The sequence below is a fragment of the Lepus europaeus genome, chromosome 12 (assembly GCF_033115175.1).
Source record: "Lepus europaeus isolate LE1 chromosome 12, mLepTim1.pri, whole genome shotgun sequence".
In the NCBI taxonomy this organism is placed as follows: Eukaryota; Metazoa; Chordata; class Mammalia; order Lagomorpha; family Leporidae; genus Lepus; species Lepus europaeus.
In genome coordinates, this window is record NC_084838.1 from 52,735,022 (window position 1) to 52,752,676 (window position 17,655).

Below are 17,655 nucleotides of genomic sequence, written 5' to 3' on the forward strand. Positions count from 1 at the left end.
TACCTCATTGCAATTTTCATGTATTTTTCTGTTTGGAATTTTATTTCCTAGTCTTTTCCAATTATTACATCTTAGAGTTCTTAGAGTTGTGAAAATTTTTGGGTTTTGCGTCTAGTGATTCTCCTTTATAACAAATTGTCTTCTTGTATGGACTATGTTTTGTTCTTATTGTCATGATCTCAACTTCAGTCCTAAGACACTTTTAGGACTCTGGGTGATGTAAACATCCCCATATTGCATTTCATTTTTCTAGGAACCCTAAGGGTTTCTCTGGTCCAAGAATATTTATCAATTTCTCAGCTTCAAAATCTCATACAATGCAAGTAGTATGGATATGGCCTTGAATAGGACTTGTTTGAGGTTTTTTTTTAGTCTTTTTTTAAGATTCATTAATTTATTTGAAAGAACCACACAGAGAGAGGAGAGAGAGAGAGAGAGGTCTTCCATCCGATGGTTCACTCCCCAATTGGCTGCAACTGCTAGAGCTGCACTGATCCAGAGCCAAGAGCCAGGACTTTGTTCTGGGTCTCCCACATGGGTGCAGGGCCCTAGGACTTGAGCCATATTCTACTGCTTTCCCTGGCCACAGCAGAGAGCTGGATCAGAAGTGGAGCAGCCAGGTCCCAAACTGGTACCCATATGGGAGGCCAGCACTGAAAGCCAGAGTGGTAACCCACTGCGCCACAGCGCTGGCCCCTTGTTTGAGTTTTATTATTTATGGAAGAATATTTTTCCTCCCCTCTCAATCCCAAACTCTTACTTCTTTCTTCCAGTGAGAAGTTTATCCAAAATCTTTATAAATATATGACACCTTTTAGGCTTCCAGCTTTATATAAAGATTTTAAATTCAATTCTCAAACTCTTGTTGTATTGGGATCACAATTTTTTTTAACTTTTACTTAATAAATTTAAAAAGTACAAATTTGGATTATAGCAGCGTTTGCCCCCATAACATCCCTCCCACTCGGCAACCATCCCATCTCCCACTCCCTCTCCCATTCCATTCACATCAAGATTCATTTTCAATTATCTTTATATATAGAAGATCAATTTAGTATATACTAAGTAAAGATTTCAACAGTTTGCACCCACACAGAAACACAAAATATAAAGTACTGTTTGAGTACCAGTTACACCGTATATTCACATAGTACAACACATTAAGGACAGAGATACTACATGGGGAATAAGTGCACAGTGACTCCTATTGTTGATTTAACAGTTGACACTCTTTTGTTTATGGTGTCAGTAATCACCAGAGGCTCTAGTCATGACTTTTCAAGGCTACGGAAGACTCTTGAGTTCGCCAACTCCGATCTTATTTAGAAAAGGTCATAGTCAAAGAGGAAGTTCTCTCCGCCCTTCAGAGAAAGGTACCTCCTTCTTTGATGGCCAATTCTTTCCGCTGGCATCTCACTTGCAGAGATCTTTCATTTAGGTGTTTGTTTTTTTTTGTTTGTTTTTGTTTTTTTTGTTTTGTTTTGTTTTGTTTTGTTTTGCCATAGTGTCTTGGCTTTCCATGCCTGAAATACTCTCATGGGCTTTTTAGTTGGATCTGAATAACATAAGGGCTGATTCTGAGGCCAGAGTGCTGTTTAGGACATCTGCCATTCTATGAGTCTGCTGTGTATCCCGCTTCCCATGTTGGATCGTTCTCTCCTTTTTAATTCTATCAGTTAGTATTAGCAGACACTAGTTTTGTTTGTGTGATCCCTTTGACTCTTAGACCTATCAGTAAGGTCAATTGTGAACTGAAACTAATCACTTTAACTAGTGAGATGGCATTGGTACATGCCACCTTGATAGGACTGAATTGGAACCCCCTGGCACGTTTCTAAATCTACCATTAGGGGTAAGTCCGATTGAGCATGTGCTGAACTGTACATCTCCTCCCTCTCTTATTCCTACTCTGATATTTAACAGAGATCACTTTTCAGTTAAATTTAAACACCTAAGAATAATTGTGTGTTAATTAAAGAGTTCAACCAATGGTATTAAGTAGAACAAAAAAATACTGAAAGGAATAAAGTAGTAAGTTGTTCCTTGACAGTCAGGACAAGTGCTGATCAAGTTACTGTTTCTCATAGTGTCCATTTCACTTCAACAGGTCTCCTTTTAGGTGCTCAGTTAGTTGTCACTGATCAGGGAGAACATATGATATTTGTCCCTTTGGGACTGGCTTAATTTACTCAGCATGATGTTTTCCAGATTCCTCCATTTTGCTGCAAATGACTGTATTTCATTTTTTACTGCTGTATAGTATTCTATAGAGTACATATCCCATAATTTCTTTATCCAGTCTACTGTTGATGAGTATTTAGGTTGATTTCATGTCCTAGCTATTGTGAATTGAGCTGCAATAAACATTGAGGTGCAGTCAGCTCTTTTATTTGCCAATTTAATTTTGTTTGGGTAAATTCCAAGGAGTTGGATACCTGGGTTGTATGGTAGGGTTATAGTCAGGTTTCTGAGGAATCTCCAGACTGACTTCCATAGTGGGTTTACCAGTTTTCATTCCCACCAACAGTGGGTTAGAAGATCACAATTCTTATTAGTAAATACTTAGTCTCTAGTCTTTATGGTATTTATAGACCATGGATAGCATCTTGGCCTGTCATAGCATCAACTTGCAGACTTGGAGCTTGAGCTCTGAGTTCCATTTTTCATTTCTGGCTTTTGTGAATTGCCCACTTTTTTTTAATTTGTCATGTGACTATGACATGTTTATAATCTTGGTTAATTTTTTATGTATTTTGTTTTCTTGCTTCCATCCTGTGGTTGCATATTTATAATTTGTCCTACCTATTTTTTTAGGACCTTTCCAATTGTTTCTAAAAGTTTTATTGCCAATAATAAAGTATATGACAAAGATACTTTCAAAATTCCCCCTTTGAGAAATGATATATACATATAAATATATACTTTTTTCAGAAATAATCAATATACTTTCCAGACATTCTCAAATTATCCCAAATTTAACTTCTAAAAATATTTACAAATATTCACTGGCAAGGAGAAAATACACGAAGAAATTAAATGCCTGAACAAAACCCACCTTGGACTTTTTGGAAAAGAGACTTTTCACTATATATTAAAGTATATATTGTAGTATACCCAGCTGTCCCTAAAACTACTCCTCTAAAACACATCTAGAGTCTTTCTCAGAAAATTTCCCAAAATATAGTGAAAAATTTGAATATCCTAACCTTAATCTGAATATAAGAAAGTCTCAAAATATCCACTCAACTTGTCCTCAAGACGCCCAGCAAAAACTTCATTGGAATAATATTCAAGAATAGTTTCTTATCATCCCCAAAAATGAAACCACAGATTATAAAGCATCTTGCCTATACTTTTAGCTTCACCAAACCAGGTTTGAAGGCATTTATAGTAAAGCATATGTCAAAGCATGGATATTTCTGGAAATCTTAATTCTAATAGTCCTCATTGCCTTAGAAGAAAAATAAAAACAAGGAATGCAGCTTTCACATTTTCAGAGCAAAGACATGGTAGCTGGCCTGAGATTTGATGGAGATTTACACTATACCTCTTTGTTTGCACAGAACTAAAGGTCTGAAACTCATCCAGTCTTCATAGCAACTGAGAGGGACTGGAAATAAGACAATATCTATTCACAATTTAGAACCCACCTCACGACTAGCAAGGTCTCATATGGTCATCCCTAGCAGCTTTGAAAGCAGGCCCTGTTGAGATTGTTTATAGACAACAGGTAAAATCTGAGATAAGGCTTCGGGTGCAAAGAGAGTTGCCCTTTGGGTCTGCTGTTAGGGAGAGCAGTATCTTGAAAACCATGTTTTGCCTTTTCAAATAAACACAGATTGTCTTATGTTATCTTGGCTCTTTTAATTTTATTTTCATTTGTTTGTTGCATAATAGTGAGATATTTGGGGTAATGATACAGCATTTTTCATCACTTTTTCATTTTCAGTTAAATAAAATCAGATGGATATATTTAGGTAAAAAATATTTATACACCCTTTAAATGTCAGTATCATGTTCAAAAAAATCTTATTTTTAAAAAACTTATTTTTAATGTTTATTCTAATCCTAGTAAAACATAACTGTTTAGCATAATAGTATGTGTAATAAACAATAGAATAAAGAAAAAATTCAGTTCTAGGAACATGTGGACCCGGGAGATTTGACATTTGCATTCATAATTTCATCAATCCATTCATGCATATTTCCAATAAGCATGTGCCTGAAAATGTACCAGGTGGTAGATATAAAACCATTTCCAATCTCTAGGGCCACGTAATTTAGGAAAATAAATAGACAAGTAGACTAACACACAAAAATACATTTTTTCTAATATAAAATTCACTTTAGATTCTAAGTAGACAGAAAAGGATTTTTTAATAAACCTGGAAACGGTTAAAGACCTGGTCCAAGGTGGCAACGGAGAAGGATCTTTGAATTTGTAGTACTGTCTAGGGCAGAGCTCTCAACAAAGCCAGTACCCTCTTCCTATGGATTTTGGGATGTGTGTGAGGTTTGGAGCTGTTATAATGACTGAGCAGAGTGTTGCATGCATTTAATTGACAAGGACTAGGGATTCAAGATGCCTTACAATGAGAAGAGATTCCTATACAATGAACAAATGTCTTACACTTCAGACAGTAGTTAAATATCTAAATATTCCTTTAGGTAAAAAACCCCAAGAAAATCATTCAAAGTTGAAATTCAACTGTTTTGTATATAAGCACAAACTAATTTTTGCACAGTTTATCTATTTAATTTTCCAGAATTAAAATCACTGTATAAGGGGCCAGCACCGTGGCTCACTTGGTTAATCCTACACGTGCGAAGCCAGCATCCCATATGGGTGCCAGGTTCTAGTCCTGGCTGCTCCTCTTCCAATCCACCTCTCTGCTATGGCCCGGGAAGGCAGTGGAGGATGGCCCAAGTGCTTGGGCCCTGCACCCACATGGGAGACCAGGAGGAAGCACTTGGCTCCTGGCTTCGGATCAGCACAGCACTTGCCATAGCGGCCATCTGGGGAGTGAACCAATGGAAGGAAGACCTTTCTCTCTGTCTATCTTTCTCACTGTCTAACTCTACCTATCAAATAAAAAAAAATCACTGTAAAAATTGAGAATTATTGGGAACATTTCCAAGTATAGCCCATTATTCCCTCAACAGCAATAACTATGGTTGGTATTTGGCTTAGCTCTTAAGACACTGCTTGGGACGCCTACATCTCACACTGGAACAACTGGATTTGAATCCCTACACTGTTGTAAGGTTAGAATCCCTACACTGTTCTCTATTCTAGCTTCTGGCTGTTAATTCTGGGAGGCAACAGATGATGGCTCAAGCCGATGTGTCCCTGCCACACATGTGGGAGGTTTGACACTTGGCTTTAGCCTGGCCCAGCCCTAGCTATTGTGGGCATTCACAGGAGATTTCTCTATTTCTCTTTTTCTTCACTCCACACCCCAGCTTCTTGGTGGGGGGAGGGCGTGGAGAATAGCACTGCTCATGATATTGTTGAACCTAGTTCAACAAATTGTGTCTGTCTGCATTTACTAAAGTTGTCCTATTCTAGGAGTCCCTATGTGTACATGTCTAGATAATCTCTTCCAAATGTGAGATTAAAGTCTTGACAATATTCAATTCCAAAGTGAAAATGTCATATATTTATTTGTAATAGATCCAAGTATCTGACAACTTCATTGTCTTCAAGTACATATGAGTTCAAATATTTATATATTGAAACATGTATTATTTTTAAATCCTTTTATGGGGTCAGCATTGTGGTGTAGCAGGTTAAGATGTTCCTTGCAATGCTGGCTTCCCATGAGTGCCAGATCAAGTCCCAGCTGCCCACTTCTGACCCAGATCCCTGTTAATGTACCTGGAAAAGCACTGAAAGATGATCTGAGTGTTTGGGCCCCTGCCCTGTTGGAGATCCAGATGAAGATCCAGGATCCTGACCAAGTCCCAGCCATTTAGTGGGTGAACCAGTGGATGGAAGATCTCTGAGTTTCCCTCTCTCTGCAACCTTGCCTCTCAAACATATGAAAATACCTTTTTTAAAAGTACTTTCATTTCTTCTGCATACTATTCTTATAGTTCCACATTGACATTTTCATTAAGTTATAATTATAACCAAAAAATGCAGATCTACATGTGCATTTTGATGAGCTTTAACAAGTTTGTACACCCAAGTACTAAATATCACATCAAAATTTAACATACACTTCTCACTCTTCTCACCTCCTGTCTCTATGTTGTCATGCTCTCTCTTCTCAATCTCCAAAGTCAATGAATAATATGATTTAGAATCCCTTTGATCAGTTTGCCTGCTCTTGAATAATGGAATCACAAAAAATGTATGATTTTGTGCCTGAATAACTCATCAGAGTGCTTTTGAGATTCTTCATGTTGCTTTGTTATTAATAGTTTGTCCCTTTATGTTGTTAAATGGTATTTAATTTTTTGAGTTTTAAATTTTTGTGTATAGGTGACATTATCCATGCATTTTTTTCAGAATAGTAAAGGAAGTTTGATTTATTTAGTTAGCTAGTTGAAAGGGGTAGAGTTTTTAGAAAGATCTTCCATCCACCAGTTCACTCCCCAAATGGCAGCAATGGCCAGGCTGGCTGAACCCAGGAGCCTGGAGACGTGGGTTCAGGAGCCCAAGAACTTGGGCCATCTTCCACTGCTTTCCCAGGTGCATCAGCTGGGAGCTGGATAAGAAGTGGGGCAGTGGCCGGCACCACAGCTCAATAGGCTAATCCTCTGCCTGCAGCACCGGCACACCAGGTTCCAGTCCCGGTCGGGGCGCCGGATTCTGTCCCGGCTGCTCCTCTTCCAGTCCAGCTCTCTGCTATGGCCCGCCAGCTGCAGCAGCCATGGGGGGGGGGGGGTGAACCAACAGAAAAAGGAAGACCTTTCTCTCTGTCTCTCTCTCTCACTGTCCACTCTGCCTCTCAAAAAAAAAAAAAAAAGTGGGGCAGCCTGGATTTGCAATAGCCACTTTGGATTCCCACATCCCAGTCAGTAGCCTAACCCACTGCACCAAAACACAAACCACAGAAGCTTTTTAAATAAATATTATAAAGCAGTTGAAAGTATTGAGTCTAATAGATTGAATTACCGATATAATGGTTAATAACACAGTTTTGGTGAAAGAATAGTATAGGTTAGAATGCAATACCTGTCTCACTTGCTCTTTTTCAGTAAATCAAACTAACCTCACTAAGTCTCACTTTGCTCATGTGAAAAATAGGAATCATAAGAACATCTACCTGACTGGATTGATGTAAGGATTAAATTAAACTCCTAAACAAATACATTTATCCCTGCTACAAGCTTGGTATTCAATTATTTGAACAAATGATATGGTAGAAAATTGGACCTAGAGCTTTCTCTGCATGTATCTGTTTCCAACTGAACATGCCCACTGACTAGATTCTACCTAACCTGGTCACTGGTAGCATTTGGCTCCTTTCCCAACCAGAAGTTTATCTCTAACAGATGGTTGTCTAATACCAGTATCACAGTTCAGATTACATTTTTGTATGCAAATGCTTCTCCTCTTATGAACTGAACTGGAGGCCAAGACAGGCTCAGAGTACTGGAGCTAAGCCCAGGCTAAAAGAAATCCCTGGAGCTCACAGGTGGCACAGCCATACCTCCCCCAGGCACATGATCATACAGGGATTTGTAGCTATGGTCCAACTAACCAGAAGTGATCCCTTTGCCTGGAATGCTTTCTGAAGAATATGAATATATATCCATCAGGAGTCAGTCAGGGCTGATTTTCTGTTGCCGGAGTAGTAGCACATATAGTTGTGTGCTTTTTAGATGAGGGACTTTTGCATAAATATGTAGATTCAAAGCATATGTATAAAAACAGAAGGTTTAAAGCTGCTTGCTATAACATCTGGTTGACAGAAAAAAAAGAAAATTTCAGAAAACTTCAACAAAAGTAAAATGTAAGTTTACTAGTTTTTTTTTTTTAATCATTCCAGACAGATTACTGTACAATCTCATAGTGAAAAAGGGATACTCTTTGTCCCAACATCTTTGGACTCTTAGAAACCTAGGTTCACTCTTATCAGACCCTAGAGGAGTTAGAATTTCTGTCAGGGAGGCAAGAAGATGCAGCAGGAGCAATAGCCATGTGAATATCGTAGAAAGAGATCACCAGTACCCTTTCCACATTGGGCCTCCTTACTCTAGCTTGACTGTTCTGGAAGTGATATGGCAGACAGAGTCCAAACAGCCTAACCATCACTCTTTAGAGATTCAGCTGAACAAGCTGACCAAGAAGTCAGAGGTTGCGGCCCCTGGGAAAAATAATCCACACATTCCTATAAAACAGGGGGTCTGCAGATAATTGCTCACATAGAACTAGTACTTAAATCCAGGGAATTATGCAGAAATTCAGACATGCATTATGAACACAATGTAGTGTAATCAACTATAGCATGGTTTTCCACCAAAAGCCTAAAAGTGTTTACTAATTTAGAACAGTGATTGTCAAACCCTAGCATTCACTGGACTCACCAGATGGCTGTTGAACTTCCTTCCAAGAGTTTATAGTTGAATGGTTCACGGACAAGACCTGGAAATTTGCATTTCTAACAGTCTTTCAAGTAATGCTGATGCTGCAGGTCAAGGGAACCACACTTTGAGAATCACTACAAAGAATATCTTCAGCCAATAATGTCGTAGTATAGTTTGACTTTCACTTGTGTGCTTCCAGGACCTGAGAGGAGGCAACAATTCTGAGGACTCTTTACCAAATCAGGACCACATAGGAAACAGACTTTCAGATCCTGGATAACTGTCATTGGCAACTAGAAACAGGACTGGCACTACACTCAGCTTTTCATGACACCAAGTACCTTGACTCCTTATTTCATCTGATCCAGGACTTCTACTGCATGCAACAAATCACCCCAAAAAATTACCAAATTTTGTACCTGCCCCTCTGCACCAAGTTATTTTTCTGTCCCTGGGCCTGAGTAACATGGTTCCCAATAGTCCTCATAATTAATGAAAGCCCTTATTTAGACCAAGGACACTTAGTCTTAGTAAGAGAGCCAAGAACAGTTAATCTTTAAAAAAGAGCACTTTCCATAGAAAAATGCTAGATGAACACAGTAGATGAGAAAATGTAGCACATATGTTCTGTGAAATAATCTTTTTCTTGAATTAATCAAATTAGAAGATAGTGAAGAATAAGTTAATTAGCTTGTTTTTAAATGTTGTAAAAATATCTACTTCTGTTCTCCAAATTCTTTATTTTTTAGAAAATATACATCAAAACAGTGAGCTTCCTCAGGTAAACAACATGCATTCATCATTTTTATTTTAAATGGCACAAATAATCAAAACCAAAGGTGTTATTACAATTTTTTTTCCTTTTATACTAAGCCTTTAGCATTTATAACTGGAATTGCTTCAACAAATTCTACTAACTCCTATACATGTGATAATCTGAATGGAAGAACAAATTACACTGGCTATGTGACAACATAAAACAATTAGTAATTCTTAGAACTTGCTCAGTCTTTGCCCTTCTTGTCTTGGAAGACACTTAAGGATAATGTTTATCTTCTTTTGTTATTGCCTGGAACATAAAAGTCTCTTGATCTTTAGTCCTTTTGTAATGTGGTCAAAAGTAACTTCCTGATTCCTATCAATAAAAGCCAACTGAGGCAGTTATATGTGAGCTGAATTTCCTCTCAAAAGTAAATATTGATTTAAATCTAAAATGAGAGAGGAGTAAGCCAAAAACATTACACTGGATTTCTGAGAGATATGATGAAATCACTCAACATTTTCCTGTTCCGCTGTTACACTCCCAACTAACAAATCACCTCCTGAACAAAGAGAGATATGTTTTATTCTTTCTCAAAGAAGCTGGAATAAGTGACTGTCCTTGTAAATGAGAATGAACTCTTTTATGGCCCAAAGAGGCTATTGAATATACAATAAACAGATTTACATTTGATCCATATCAACAGGGAAGGTCAGAATCAACCTGAGAAAGAATTACTGATCTTGACATGAAAAAAATTAGAAGTCCAGCCTTACAAGAAAAGCATATAAGCTAATCTTATACAAACCAGAAAACTGATTTTAAAATAAGGAATATCTTTCTTTTTTTAAAAAGATTTATTTATTTATTTGAAAGTCAGAGGTAGAGAGAGAGAGAGAGGAGAGGCAGAGAGACAGAGCTCTTCCGTCCAATGGTTCACTCCCCAGATGGCTGCAACAGCTGGAGCTATGCCGATTCAAAGCCAGGAGCCTGGAGCTTCTTTCAGGTCTCCCACACAGGTGCAGGGGCCCAAGGACTTGAGTCATCTTCTACTGCTTTCCCAGGCCATTGCAGAGAGCTGGATTGGAAGAGGAGCAGCCAGGACTAGAAATGGCGCCCCTATGGGATGCCGGCACTTCAGGCCAGGACATTAACCCAGTGTGCCACATCGCCGGCCCCAGGAATATCTTTCATTTTAGGAAAAATACTATCCAGAAAACAAAGTCCCCCAAGCTACTATGTTAGCTTGCACTTTATTATTTTCTTTTTTCTAAATATGTATTTATTTATTTGAACTGCAGAGTTAGAGAGAGAGAGAGAGATCTTTCTTCTATTGGTTCAGTCCCCAAAATGGCCACAATAGCCAGGACTTGGCCAGAACAAAGACCAGTGCCTGGAATTCTATCCAGATCTCCCATGTGAGTGGCAGGAACTCAAGTTCTTAGACCATTTTCCTCTTCTTTCCCAGGTGCATTAGTACAGAGCTAGGTTGGAAGTGGAGTAGCAGGAACTAGAACAGCACTCTGATATAGAATGCTGGCATGACAAGCTATGGTCCAACCCACTAAGCTAAAATGGCAGCCTCTACTGAATTTTTCTGACATTGAGTTCTTTAACTAACTCAGAAATTTAGTATTTAACATAGCAGAGTTTCATAAACAGGCTCCAAGATGAATGGAAAACAATCTATCTGGATTTCTTCTGCTCATGTTGTGGCACCAACCATCCCCATACCATCATAGAGCATCAGGGACTGTAAAAGATTCAGGTGCTGGCCGGCGCTGTGGCTTAACAGGCTAATCCTCCACCTTGCGGCGCCGGCACACCGGGTTCTAGTCCCGGTTGGGGCGCCGGATTCTATCCCGGTTGCCCCTCTTCCAGGCCAGCTCTCTGCTATGGCCCGGGAAGGCAGTGGAGGATGGCCCAGGTGCTTGGGCCCTGCACCCGCATGGGAGACCAGGAGAAGCACCTGGCTCCTGGCTTCGGATCAGCGCGATGCACCGGCCACAGCGGCCATTGGAGGGTAAACCAGCGGCAAAAAGGAAGACCTTTCTCTCTGTCTCTCTCTCTCACTATCCACTCTGCCTGTCAAAAAAAAAAAAAAAAAGATTCAGGTGCTTAGAAATTTAGCATTTCAAACTAAAAATTTGTTTTTTGTTTCACTCCCAGCACACTCTGTTTCTCTTATTTTGCCCTGCAGATATTCATGAAAAATTACAGGGCCTGAAAAAAGAATATTTTTTCTTTTCAAAAAATTTAAAATCATCATATCTGCCCTTGAATTTTCTTTGAGATTTACTTATTTATTTGAAACACACACACACACAGAGAGAGAGAGAGAGAGAGAGAGAGAGAGAGAGAGAGAGAGATGGGGGAAGGGAAGGGAAGGGAAGGGAAGGGAAGGGAAGGGATGGGAAAGGAAGGGGAAAGGAAGGGAAGGCAAGGGAGGGGAAGAGAAGAGAAGGAAGAGAAGGGAAGGGAGGGGAAGGGAAGGGGAGGAGAGGGGAGGGGAGAGGAAGGGAGAGGAAGGAGAGGGAGAGAGGAGGAGGGGAGGGAAAAGAAAGGGAAGGGGAGAAATCTCCCATCTTTTGGTTCATTCCCCAAATGGCTGCAACAGCCAAGGCTGTGCCAGGTTGAAACTAGGAACCGGAAGCTTCATCCAGTTCTTCCACATGGGTGGCAGTGGCCCAACTACTTGGGTCATCTTCTGCTTCTTTCCTAGGTGCATTAGCAGGTAGTTGGATCAGAAAGTGGAGTAGCTGGGTCTTGACCTGGTGCCCAAATAGGATCCAGTGTTATAGGCAGTGGCTTAACCAACTGAGTCACAATGTTGGCTCCAGAGAGAGAGACAGACAGACAGACAGACTGAGATAGAGAATATCTCCATCTGCTGGTTTATTCCACAAATGACTGGAACCTCTAGGGCTAGACCAAGCTAAAGCTAGTATCCAGGAACTCCATTTGAGTCTTCCATGTGAATGGCAAGAACTCAAGTACTTGAGTCATCATCTGTTGCTTCCCAGGTTCATTAACAGATAGGAAGCAGAGTAGCCCATACTTGTGAACATCCCAAGCAGCATCTTTAACCAACTGCACCACAATGCCAGATTCTGCCCTTAAATTTTGTACACTCAGTCCACTCTACCTGTTCACTTCCCCATCACAGTTCACATAGAGATGCATACATGAAGTCTTTTAATCTTCTTGTCTCATGCACCAGCCAGTTTACCTTACCCTGCTCAACTGCAGGGCAAAGAATACAAGATGTAAAATTAGGAGGATCAGGTTCAGACCCTAACTATACAACTGATTAGATGGGTTACCTGGCCCAAGTCACTATATTGAAAGGAGCAAGTAAAGTTTCCATACTTATGGATACAAGGTGCTATGCATACATCTTATTATTGCTACCAACTCTTTATTTGAGTAAGAAACTTTACCTCTGATGGCACAAAAACTGCAATATGCAGCCTTTTAAATGGCAAAGAAAGAATCAGAAAGTTAACAAATCATTTGTTTTTATTGGTGAGGAAACTGAGTCAGGGAGATATAAAACCACTCACCAAGGTTACACAGCTAAAACTAAAACCTAATATCTCTGCCTTCACCCAGATATTTTATTGTGTTTTCTCTGCCTAATTCTAGCATCATCAAAGATGGATTCAAAAGTAGAGGAAGAAGATGTGATTTTGAAAAACAAGAAAGGAGATCACAGGGAAGGAAGAGTAGAGTATTACCAATAATTTAGAGCCATCTGAGCTACAGAGGCTGAAGAACACCTAGGTAACAATGGGCTAACGAGATTAGAGTAGGCATAGGGAGAGATGACTACTTTTGGAAAGTATAGTGGAATGAAAAAATTGGGATGATACCTCACTCCTGTCACAATGGCTATTATCAAAAATACAAAGCAACAGATGCTGGGAAGTACATGGAGAAAGGGAAACTGCTATACACAGTTGGTGGGAATACAATTCAATGCATTCACTGTGTAAATCAGGATGAAGATTACTTTAAAACATAGAAATAGCAAATCAATAAATGTGGTACATCACTTTAACAAGCTGAAGAATAAAGACTAAATGATTATCTCAATAGAGGCAGGGAAAGCATTTGATAAAATATAATATCTTTTCATGTAAAAAAAAATGGGCAAATTGGATATAGAAAAAATACTTTTTCACACAAGTGAGGCAATATATGACAAACCCACAGCCAGCACCATACTGAATGGATAAAAGTTGGAAACATTCCTACTAACATCTGGAATCAGACAAGGATGCCCACTTTCACCATTACTATTCAATATAGTCCCAGAAGTTTTAGCCAAAGTCATTAGGCAAGAAAAAGAAATGAAATGTATACAAATTAGGAAAGAGGAAGTCAAAATATCTCAATTTGCAGAGTACATGATTCTATATACAGGGGAACCAAAAGACTCCACTAAGAGACTATTAGAACTCATAGAAGAGTTTGGTAAAGTTGCAAGGTATAAAATCAACACACAAAAGTCAATAGTCAGTAACTTTTGTATATATAAACATGCCATGGATGAGAACAATCTTGTAAGTACCACTCTCTATAGCTACAAAAAAACTTAAATACCTTGGAATAAATTTAACCAAGGATGTGAAAGATCTCTATGATGAAAAATATAAAACATTAAAGAAAAAAATAGAAGAAAACACAAAAATATGAAAAAATCTTCCATGTTCATGGATTAGAAGAATTTATATCATCAAAATGTCTATACTACCCAAAGTAGTTTACAGATTCAATGCAATCTCAATCAAAATACCAATGACATCCTTCCCAGATCTAGAAAAAATGATGCTAAAATTCAAATGGAAATACAGGAGACCCACATAGCTAATGCAATATTATACAACCAAAACAAAGATGGAGGCATCACAATACCAGATGTCAAGATTTACTACAAGGCAGTTATAATCAAAACAGCCTGGTACTGGCAAAAAATAGACATATAGACCAATAGAAGAGAATAGAAGCCCCAGAAATTAGTTCACACAACAACAGTCAACTAATCCTTGACAAAGAAGCTAAAAATCAATCCCTGGAGAAAGGACAGTCTCTTCCACAAATGGTTTTGAGAAAATTGGATCTACACATCCACAAGTATGAAATAAGATTCCTACCTTACATCTTATATAGAAATCAACTCACAATGGATCAAGGATCTAAATCTATGGCTGGATACCATCAAATTACTAGAGGAGAACACTGGGGATATTCTACAAGACATTGCCATAGGCAAAGACTTCTTGGAAAATACCTCAGAAGTACAGACAATAAAAAGCAAAAACAGGCAAATGGGATTACATCAAGCTAAGAAGCTTCTGCACTGCAAAGGAAACAATCAACAAAGTTAAAAGGCACCTGACAGAATCAGAGAAAATATCTGCAAACTACGCAACTGTTAAAAGATTGATCTCCAGGATCTATAAAGAGCTCAAGAAACAATAACAAAATAAATAATCTAGTTAAGAAATTGGCAAAGAACATGAACAGGCATTTTTAAAGGATGAAATACAAATGGTCAACAGATATATGAAAAAGTTCTCAGGATCACTAGCCATAAGGAAAATGCAGATAAAAAGCACAATGAAGTTTCACCTTACTCCAGTTAGAATTTTTGGCTATTATCCAAAAATCAAAAAATAATAAATGTCATCAAGCATGTATGGGAAAAGTTACCCACATCCACTGCTGGAATGTAAATGTGTACAACCAGGAGATTTCTTAGAAATCTGAAAATAGATCTCTCATAAAAACCAGGTAACCCACTCTTGAGAATTTACCCAAACAAAATGAAATCAGCATATTATAGAGTTATTTGTAACCCATGTTTATTTCAGCTCAATTCACAATAAATTAACCACATCTAGCTTCTATTTTTTTAAATCCAAATTCCTTTTATCCCTCCCACCCCTCTCAGCCTCTTCTAATAAACATTCTGTGTCTAGATTAAGAACTTTTTTTTTCAATTTTAGCTACCATATGTGTGAATGAACTTGCAGTATTTGTCTTTCTGTGCATGGCTTATTTCACTCTACAAGATATAATCCTTTTCAAATCATTGTGCATCAAATGATAGGAATTCATTTTAGAGTTGGATTATATTCCACTACGGAATTTTTATTTTTTTAACTTTTATTTAATGAATATAAATTTCCAGTGTACAGCTTATGGATTACAATGGCTTCCCCCTCCCATAACTTCCCTCCCACCCGCAACCCTCCCCTCTCCCGCTCCCTCTCCCCTTCCATTCACATCAAGATTCATTTTCAATTCTCTTTATATACAGAAGATCAAGTTAGTATAAAGATTTCAACAGTTTGCACCCACATAGAAACACAAAGTGAAACATACTGTTTGAGTACTAGTTATAGCATTAAATCACAATGTACAGCACATTAAGGACAGAGATCGCACATGAGGAGCAAGTGCACAGTGGCTCCTGTTGTTGACCCAACAAATTGACACTCTAGTTTATGGCGCCAGTAACCATCCTAGGCTGTCGTCATGAGTTGCCAAGGCTATGGAAGCCTTCCAAGTTTACCGACTCTGATCATATTTAGACAAGGTCATAAAAGACAGAGTGAGGATAGTAACCAATGATCCTAAGAGTGGCATTTACCAGGTTTGAACAATTATACAGCATTAAGTGGGGAAGAGGACCATCAGTACACACAGGTTGGGAGTAGAGCCATTGGTGGTAGAGTAGAGGTTATGATTACAAAGGAATGAGGCCCAAGTGCACTAGACAGGGACTAGAACAAAGGACAGAGTCATTATTAGAGGAGCTAAGAAAGGTGCTGTCTAAGCTACAAGTAATTTTTCTGATTGAGAGGCAAATAGAACCTGATTATAAACCTGAGATTATAATTTTAAACATGGCGACTTAAAGTCTTTTGTCATCCATAGTTATATATGATGTGCTGCTCATAAAACTAAAGCGTTGTTGGTTCTGTGTGTAGCTGTCCTCCCATAGGTTCCTATGGACTTTTTCCAGCCACTTCTATTGTATAAAGTACTTTGGGATGGCTCTGTAAACAGATGAAGCCAATAATGTATTAACAGTACCAACTGAGAGAAAGTATGGTTAACTGAGGTTACTAAAAACAAAAAGCAATTCAAATCAATTGGCAATCTACAAAAAGAGTTAAAGATTTTAAAAGCTATTATTAAAATTGCTATATTGGTCTATTATGCTATGTTATATGTGTGTACATATTGTATGTCCACATGGGGAAATTTTATTAAGAGTTTTATTTTAAATGGCTTATAGATAAGATTGTCCATAAATTTAAGCTGCTAAAATCAATCAAAGATATATTTTAATTTGTGTGACCTGAATCTGTGTATTATATGTTTTAAATGTGTTGGTAGAAAGAAACTAAAAACATTTTATATGGTTGTGCTTAAGTTTACTGGCTAAACAAACTACACTATGTTAGATATTTAAGAGGTGTTTTCAAATACATGATTCTTAAAATTTATAGAAGGCATTGGACCTTCTGGTAAATATTTTCTTAAGTTGTTATCTAATGGTTGAAACTATTTGCTAAGTATTCATGTGATATTGCTATTGTCAGCAAGCGATCTAGGACTTGCTCCCTCATTTCTCTATTCTAAGCCCAATTTGTTCTTTCATTTCTCTATTCTCTTCAAGGTAGGAAACTAATTCTATTATGAAGGAATCTGTAGGACGCACAATTTAATCTTTAGACCTTATAAAAGAGATGGCTAACATTTTTCTGTAATAGCATAGCCAAAATAAGAACTTAAATAATAATCTCATAGCTAGATTCACTTCGCCATCAGTGAAGTATATAGTAAGTAGAAAAAACCTCCCTTTCAAACCAAAGGGAAAGAAAGTTTTAAAGTGAGAATATAATTTTCCTCATGGGCATTGTCTACCTTAGAAAAACTACTACAGAACATGCCTGTGACTATAGACTTGTAGTTCAGGCCACCGAAGATTAGAGATGGGACACGGGCACTCCCTTGACTTGCATCGTCTGGTCTGCTTTAACACAAACCAGGAGGAAAAGAAAGCTCGACATCAGAAGCAATGGGTGGCAGGCCTATTAATGGCTGATCTGTACAGTGATCTGCCCTCAAGGAGACCCAACAGGCCAGTCCACTGCAGTGGCTGTCAATGTGGTAAGCCTGGGCTTCAGCAGAAGTCAGCTTGTGAAGAGCCCTGGCAGCTCTGCCAAGAGTTGGATCACTGGACATGGAGCTGCCCTGGAGTCGAAGGATGCCCAGGTCAGAGCCACAGATCTTATTGGCTCTAAGCTGAAAAGCCCTTCACTCAGCCCAACTTCCAAAGT

The 17,655-nt window shown here is 38.5% G+C and overlaps 1 non-coding gene across 1 annotated transcript; it reads right to left on the bottom strand.

The window, feature by feature from the left end:
- Positions 1–10,935: 10,935 nt before the first annotated feature.
- LOC133772102 (small nucleolar RNA SNORA55) lies at positions 10,936–11,070 on the bottom strand. Its single transcript, XR_009867728.1, has one exon. It is a non-coding gene; the product is annotated as a small nucleolar RNA SNORA55 (small nucleolar RNA).
- Positions 11,071–17,655: the final 6,585 nt, after the last annotated feature.